Raw genomic sequence first — 8,769 nt, forward strand, 5'->3', positions numbered from 1 at the left:
TTCCACCACCAAGAACCACAGCATACCTCCCCCCCCATCCTCCACCCCCCAATCCCCCACCCTGCCTGTGTAGCTGATAAATTTCACTTACTTTCTCTTTACTTTGATTACATTCAATATTTCAACAAAAAACTCACTATTATTGTTTGGAGTTTCCCACACCCAAAGTCAGACCTGCTAGAAAGGAAGCATTTGATAATTTGTTTTCCATTGCTGAGAATGAAGAGATATGAGGTTGTGTGGCCACAAGTGCCCCAAAACAGATGACTGGTTAAAGAAACTTTGGTACATCTACACAATGGAATACTATGCAGCTGTTAGAAAAAATGAAGTCGTGAAATTTGCATATAAGTGGATCAACATGGAAACTATCATGTTGAGTGAAATGAGTCAGAAAGAAAGAGACAGACATAGAAATATTGCACTCATATGTGGAATATAATGTAGCAGAGAGGTATGAGCTAGAAATGACGCACCTTCTGGCAGAAATTTCTCTGGACTTAGTTACTAAAATACTAAAATATAGATCAATGAATTCTAAGTGTCTCTCTTGCAAGAGCCCAGAGGACAAGGACTCATAATCTAGGGGCATTTGAATCCATACCCAGATCTGGAAAAATACCTTTTTTCCCCTGCTGCGTTGGTGCCTTTGTCCAATACAGATAATAAGACCCAAAGTATAGCAAAATTTTAGAAGCCACACTGACAAATAAGGTCTTCTTTGAAAAATAATGATCACCACAGAGGTACTGAGGTGGTGAGTAGGAGCCCAGGGGCCATAGACAGTCATGCTCAGGTAACGTGAGCATTTTTCAGTATTATTTTTAGAATGTTGCTCTCCAGATTAACTCTTTTCTGCTTTGAAGGAAACAGAGAGCCGTATTTAACATGTGGCATATATAGCGGCAAATATTTCTGTCTGTATTTAGCCATTGTCATCGTTTCCAAGGCAACTACTTTACTCTGAGAAGAAGGGCATAACACATAAAGATGCTATAAAAGATTTATAGTCACTTATTTGGGATGATCTTCATAACTCTCAAGGTTATGAGGGAGGGAGTTGTCACAAACATGTGGTCATAAAAACTCAAAGTAGTTATCGACTATTTCCCTCGAGAAACTATTTTCAAGTCATTTTTCATTGCTTAATAATCTGGCTTCGTTTTAAGCCACTGTACTAGAAGGTTATTAGATTGGTATGAGTAATTTGTCAGATTATACTCACTAGGTAGACAGTAAATAAGAAAAAATAAGCAAGAAAAAAATGTCGAGAGGACAAAGTAGCTGTCTAGGTTTGAAAAAAGCAGGCAGGATGTTGTTTTTGCGTGTAGAAGCTGCAAAATGTGGCTGACACGTTGCCACATAGTTGGAAGCATGGTGACAAGGAGAATTGTGACAGTAGTAATGCAGCTTAACGTTATTCTGATAATATAGGAGGGTGCAGTCACTTATTCAGATGTAGCTTTGTCACACACTGAGGAAGGCAGCAACTCATTTCTCTAGCAGATCCTTTGGATCAATTTCATTCTCAAGTGATCTTTTTGGATAAGATTTTTCACTGTCTGGGAAAACTCACAGATAGATAACAGTACAAATCAATTCCCCAGATGAATTTTCTGTATCTGATCGTGTTTTAATCAGTCAACAGTTGTCTTTCTTTAAAATTTTAAATTAGAATCTATTCAATTATAATGACAATGGGGAGAAAATTCCCTCCAGTTATTGTAATTCAAGTGATTTCTAAACATAATTAACATGATGTCATTTTTCTCCCAACCAGACCAAAGAGAAAGGAAAGCAATGCTTGAATATCATCAGCCTCTCAAGTACAAATACCCGCAATCGTTGTGAAGTTTATATTCAATATAAGGAAAAATTCACTTTAAGATATATATACCTCAAAAATGTCTGTTTTATTTACTATCTAACTCATGAAAAGACATTCTTTCTCACAGTAGAAAAGCTACACTGTGATGAATGTACCTAGAGATATATTGGATATTTCTTTAGAATGTGGAATGGAGAGTCCATTCCACCAAAATATATGCTGCCGGTCGGGACTTAATTTAAACTAAAATTTCAAAACAATTGTTTTTGTTTTTATGTCTGAGCTACACCTGGCTGTGCCCAGGGCTTACTCTTATTTCTGTGTTCAGGAATCACACCTGACAGTACTTAGAGAGCCATAAGCAGAGCCAAGATCAACCCAGGTAGCCCCCTTGTAAGGCCAGTACCCTACCCCCTGTACTAGCTCTATGGCTCTGAATCTTTCCAAAATTAGTTGTCAGCTTCTTATAGATTGTGTTCCACCACCCCAAAATTATGCATTGAAATCATAATACCCTAATATGATAATATTAGAGATTGTATGAGCTCTTTTGGAAGTTGATTAATTCATTAGAAAAGAATCTCATGAATAAAACTAGCATCTTTAAAAATATTAGTTTTTCACCCCTAGCAATGGGCAAAAAAATACCTCACCCATGTTGTTGGTTTTGCATTCACTGATGTGAAGGGCAGAGCAGACGAGGTTGGTGACCAGAGCTGCTTCATGTTTGGGCCCCATTAAAAAAATATTAATATTTATTTACTTATTTTGGTTTTGGATCCACACCTGACAATGTCCGGGGCTTACTCCTGGCTCTGTGCTCAGGGATCATTCCGGCAGAACTTGAAGGACCAAATGGAATGCTGAGGATCAGACCTGGGTAGCCACATGCAAGGCAACTAACTGTCCTACCTGCTGTATTATGGCTCCTGCCCCAAATCTTCTTAATTTTAATTAAAATTTTAAAAATTCAGGTGCTGTCATTAACAATACTGTTAATAATAAATTTTCAGGTATACAATGCTCTAATGCCACCTGTGTCCAATATCCCCAGTTTCCCTTGTATGGTGTCCCCCAGCCCACCCAATCTTAGCAACCTCATTGTTTTAAATTAATTATTATAGTTCACATGTTCACAGTAGAGTTAACACAGGTCTAATGGTTATTTTTTGGGTTTTGATCTGGAGGAGGGCCACATCTGTTGGTGCTCAGAGCTTCCTCTTGGCTCTGTGTTCAAGGGATCACTCCTGGTGAGACCCGCAGGACCATAAGTGATGCTGGGGATTGAGCCTCATCGGCCATGAGCAAGACAAGCACCTTACCTGTTGTACTATTGCTTTAGCCTTGTCAGGAAAAATATTTTAAAAGACAGTTCGAAAGACAAATTCTGCTGGAGGGCTGAGCACAGAGCCAGGGGTAACCCCTGAGAACATCTGAGCATGGTCCACCCGCCTCCTTAATAAAAACAATAAAAATATGATCTTCCTGTTCTCCATGAAGGTGCATGAGCTGAAAAGGAGAATCCCATGCGGGAATTTGGCATCCACAAGCTCTGCCTCAACTTCTGCATTGAAAAGAGTGGAGACAGGCTTAACCGGGGACAGCTCACCCGGGCAGACCCCTGTGCTCTCCAAAGCTCCGTACACCATCAGGTCTTCCAGCATCTGGAGAAACAAAGGGGAGAGCTGTCCACTGCACTGTTTGCCGAGCCAAGGCAGAAGAAATTTTGGAGAGAGGGCTAAAGGTGCGAGAATAGGAGCTAAGAAAAAATAACTTTTCAGACCCTTGACACTTTGGTTTGGGGATCCAGGAACACATTGTTCTAGGAATCATATAGGAGCCAAGCATCAGTATGAATGGCCTGGACTTGTGCGTGGTGCTGGGTAGGCCAGTTTCAGCATCGAAGAGCGGGAGAGCAGGACAGGCTGCACTGGGGCCAAACACAGAACCAGCAGAGTGGAGGCGCTGGTTCCAGGAGAAGCATGATGGGATCATCCTTCCTGGCAAATAGCTTCCTGTTTCTGTCCAAAAGGCCAATTAAAAAAAATATGTTACTTGAAATGTAAATAATAATAATAATAGTGATAAATAGAAACCTAACAGTGAAAGATGCAATGAGGAAGTTTTTTAAATACTGAGATGAAAGCCAGAGAGATAGTACAGCAGCCAGGATGCTTGCCTTGTGCGTGGCACACCCAGGTTCAAACCCAGCACCGAGTGGGTCCAAAGAAGCTCCACCCAAAGGGAGCCTTGAGTGCAGAGCGAGGAGTCTTGAGCATTGTTAGATGTGGCCCCCAAGCCAAAATCAAATCAATAAAACCAGAAATGAGCATTGAGAGAATAATAGCAAAGCTACTGATAAGTAGCTCTTGTTTCCCCATAATTTTATCCTTTAGAAAGATTTCGGAGGTGAACAACACCTGTAAGGAGAGACAGCAAAGAGGAAATGCCCTGCCACAGAGGCGGGGTGCGGTAGGGGATGGAGTGGTGGTGGTGGGAGGGATATGGGGATCATTGGTGGTGGAGAATGGGCATCATCAGTGAAGGGATGGGTATTCAGTCATTGTATGACTGAAATGTAAGCATGAAAGTTTGTAAGTCTGTAACTGTACCCCACAGTGATTCCTCAAAAAATAAATAAATAAATAAAAATTTAAAAAAAAAGAAAAATAATATTTTAGAGGTGACTAAGTGTTTGAACGTTCGTAATTCAGGGTCAAAAAAAAAGTACAGCAGGCAAGACCTTAATTCCAGCTAACCCAGACAGTTCAATCTCCTGAGCACAGCCAGGTGTGCCCAAACTCCCACTTCAAAAAATTTCTCAGTCTATTTATCTGGGGGCTGGAGCGATAGCACAGCGGTTGGGCTTTCGTCTTTCACGCAGCCGACCCAAGTTCGATTCCTCCACCCTTCTCGGAGAGCCCGGCAAGCTACCAAGAGTATCGAGCCCACGCGGCAGAACCTGGCAAGCTACCCATGCGTATTGGATATGCCAAAAATAGTAACAATAAGTCTCTCAATGAGAGATGTTACTGGTGCCCGCTCGAACAAATCGATGAGCAACAGGATGACATTTATCTGGCTCTGTATCACCTTTTTTGTTTGCTGAAATCTGAAAAATGCCAATGCCAGATGACAGCCGAGTGGTAGGATATGTACCCCGAGTGTCTGAGACCCTGGGTTCAATCCCAGACACCAAAATCATAATAATCAAAATTATAGTATCAAGATGCTTTTAAAGCATACACATATAAGATAAATAAGAAAACAAAAATTGATGAGACCTGCAACTGGAACTGTGGTGCTGAGTGCCTAGAATCCTCTGAACTATTGAAGCATTTAACTGCACCCATAAAGCCTATTGAACTCCTGATATAAGGAACTGCAGTTTCATTCCTCTCCTAGCAGGAGGGAAACTCTTCTCCTTTGTCGGGGAGAGGGGGGAGAGTAACCCATTGACATGTCCAGGAGTTGTAAACAAACTGTGGGCTCCGGAATCACTGCCCCTCCCCCAACCGTGATTGTCCCCCGCCCCCCCAACCACAAGCCCCTTGTTTTCAGAGACCTTAAACCAGCTTAACCATTGACTAGCTGATTCTGCTTCTGTAACTTGCTTTGCTGGTCACAGCTCCTGCAGTCTCTCATTCATTGTCTGATGAGGATGCATTTTTGCCTTTTTTTTTTTTCTTTTTGGGTCACACCTGGCGATGCACAGGGGTTACTCCTGGCTCTGCACTCAGGAATTACCCCTGGATGTGCTCAGGGGACCATATGGGATGCTGGGATTTGAACCCGGGTCGGCTGCGTGCAAGGCAAACGCCCTACCCGCTGTGCTATCTCTCCAGCCCCGCATTTTTGCCTTTCTAGACTCATCCCTGACTTGACTTGGGGTCATGAGTTCTTCGCAATGATAGTCTGACCGCAGTTGCCCGCTCTGGAATATGGACTCCTGATTTTGCCTTTCTGGGTGGTGCTCATCTGTCTCTTAAGATACTCCTTTTTAATACTATAACATCATAAATCAATAGCAAACTAATTTTTTAAAAAATTGTTTTTGGACCTACACTCAGCTGTGCTCAAGGCTAACTCTGAGCAGTATGCTCAGGGGTCTCTCTTGGCAGTGCTTGGGGGAATCATAAGTGGTGCTGGGATGGAATCCTGGTCAGCTGCATGCAAGAACAACCCCTTACCAATCCTACTATCTTCTCAGCCACAAATCATTGTGTAAGAGAGAAAAAAAATAACAAAAAATGTGAAAAGTGAAACACATCGACACTCAGCTTTAACTCTGTCCTATCTAGTATTTAAACCAGTTTTGTGGATTCAGAAATGTTCATAGTTCTTTGGAGTCATGGTTTATTCATCACTCTTATTAATAATGTATGGTCAGAAATTACAAATATCAAAGATAGCACTCTTAGAGCTGTCTTTCAACAGTGCCCCTCCAAGTATTTAAACAAAAAATGAAAGCTCAAGAATAAATTTCAATGAAAAAAGACAAGAAAAATATCACCCTGTTAAAGACAAGTTTATTTATTTTTAGAACACAATGAAGCTAAATAACCAACTGAGTCAGTCTGGCTTTCGGTACATATTGTAAACCTATTTTTGCTCAGTCGCTACTTCTGTTGATCTTGAAGACAAAAGCAATGCAACTGCTTTGCGAAGACACCCTAACACATATTATTCTGCGGCTCTCTTAGTGGGGCTGAGTCACACATAGATGAACTTAAACCAAGATGGTAATGCCCTCATACTCTTATCAGCTCATTTGGGAGATAGACCATTTAAAAATGCAATCAGCCTGAACAAATTAAGATAAATGGATCGGCAACCAAGTAGACAATGAATCAGGGGCACTTATTAAGACTAGTCCAGAGAGTCAAGTGAGGTGATAAAGAGAGACACCACTTTATAGGAAAAAGAAAGGACTGGGAGGAATATAAAAAAAGCTTGAGTTCAGGAACTCAGCACCAGACCTGGCCTTGAGATTCAGTTAATCATCCCAAGTATGGATTTCTTCGTCTCAAAGGGGTGATAATTCAGTAAGTCATATTTGTGGGAGTACCTTGTCCTCTTAGAATGACTCATACTGGGTGGGCGTTTTAAAGTATCTCACAGGGCTAGAGAGAGAGCACAGGGGTTATGGCTTTCACCTTGCCTGCAACTGCCCCTGGTTGGAGCCCCAAACCTTACTGGGGACAGAGCTGGAAGTAGCCACTGAGCATAGCTGGCTGTGTCCTTCTTGTTCAAATAGCTCCTAAAATCACTGTATCACAGTCATCCCATTGCTCATCGATTTTGCTCAAGCAGGCACCGGTAACGTCTCCGTTGTGAGACTTGTTACTGTTTTTGTCATATCGAATACGCCACGGGTAGCTTGCTAGTCTCTGCCGTGTGGGCGGGATATTCTCAGTAGCTTGCCGGGCTCTCCAATGAGGGACGGATGGAGGAATCGAACCCGGGTCGGCCATGCGCAAGCAAACGCCTTACCCGCTGTGCTATCGCTCTAGCCCAGGCTCCTAAAATAAGAAAAAAATATGAAACAACTTCAAGTTTAGAAGGTTTTGTTCGGATTTGGTGTTGAGACCACACTCGGTGGTGCTCAGGACTTACTCCTGGCTCTGTGCTCAGGGATCACTCTTGGTGGGCTCAGAGGACCACCAGAGGATTGAGACTGGGTGGGCACGTGCAAGGCAAGTGCCTGTCCCACTGGACTACTACTCAGGCCCCGAGTTTTTTGGGTTTTTTTTTGCTTTTCGGGTCACACCTGGCGATGCTCAGGGGTTACTCCTGGCTCTGAACTCAGGAACTACTCCTGGCGGTGCTCAGGGGACCATATGGGATGCTGGGAATTGAACCTGGGTTGGCCGCGTGCAAGGCAAATGCCCTCCCCGCTGTGCTATTGCTCCAGCCCCAGCCCCGAGTTTTTAATATTGCAAACAGAGCTAGTTATTATCTTTATTTCAAATCACACAACTCATGTTTTTAGGCCCTGGCCAACTGGCAGGAGAAAAGCTAGAAAGAATCATTTCAAAGATCATGAAAATAGCCTCTTGGTGGGAACCCAAGGGGAGCACCTGAGCCTCTGCAGCGTCCCTGCTGGGGGCTGGCTCCTCCTGGCAATCAGGGATGTTCAGTGCAGTTCTCATCACACCCGTGTGTCCTGCAGCTGAGCCGGTGGTTCCTGCAGACGGGAGTTGTGCTTTCCACTGTTGCTGGCTTCCCGCTCACCACAGCCTCTCTGGACCAAGCAACCAGCGCTCTCTCTCTCTCTCTCTCTCTCTCTCTCTCTCTCTCTCTCTCTCTCTATCTATCTATCTATCTATCTATCTATCTATCTCTTTCTCTCTCTGTCTATTTCTCTGCATCTCTGTCTCTCTTTGTCTCTCTCTCTGCATCTCTGTCTCTCTTTGTCTCTCTCTCTGCATCTCTCTCTCTTTGTCTCTCTGTCTCTCTGTCTCTGTCTCTCTTTCCTCTCTTTCCCTCTCTTCTGCTGTCCTGCTGTCCACTCTCCCCCAGTCCCCAATATTGCCAGGCTGTCCTTTCAGGAACAAACTTTGGCAGCTTCCCTAGAGGAGGCCTCAAGTTTTCACAGTGCTCCTGCTCTCTTTCTTATTTTTGAGGAGGGGAGGGGCCTGGGGGCCCCTTCCAGCTGTGTTCAGGGCTTACTCCTGGCTCTGTGCTCAGGGATCACTAGTGTCGGTGCTTGGGGGACCCTATGGGGAGGCGGGGGCTGAATCTGGGTGTGCCGCATGTAAGACAAGCATCCTATCCACTCTGCTCTCTCCAGCCCCTGCTACTGCTGTTCCAACTCTATTTCCATACGTTCAGTTCACCGACAAGCATGCCATTTTGTTTCAAAGGAATAGTGAAGAGCCCTGTGCTGCGTCTCTCAAATATCTGAGAGCCAGACAGGAAGTACAGCAAGTACTTCCCTT

The 8,769-nt window shown here is 43.6% G+C and overlaps 1 pseudogene; it reads left to right on the plus strand.

Annotated features, from left to right (window-relative positions):
* Positions 1 to 1,264: 1,264 nt before the first annotated feature.
* LOC101538712 (60S ribosomal protein L11-like) lies at positions 1,265 to 3,839 on the plus strand (annotated as a pseudogene).
* Positions 3,840 to 8,769: the final 4,930 nt, after the last annotated feature.

The sequence above is a fragment of the Sorex araneus genome, chromosome 7 (assembly GCF_027595985.1).
Source record: "Sorex araneus isolate mSorAra2 chromosome 7, mSorAra2.pri, whole genome shotgun sequence".
NCBI classification, from domain to species: Eukaryota; Metazoa; Chordata; class Mammalia; order Eulipotyphla; family Soricidae; genus Sorex; species Sorex araneus.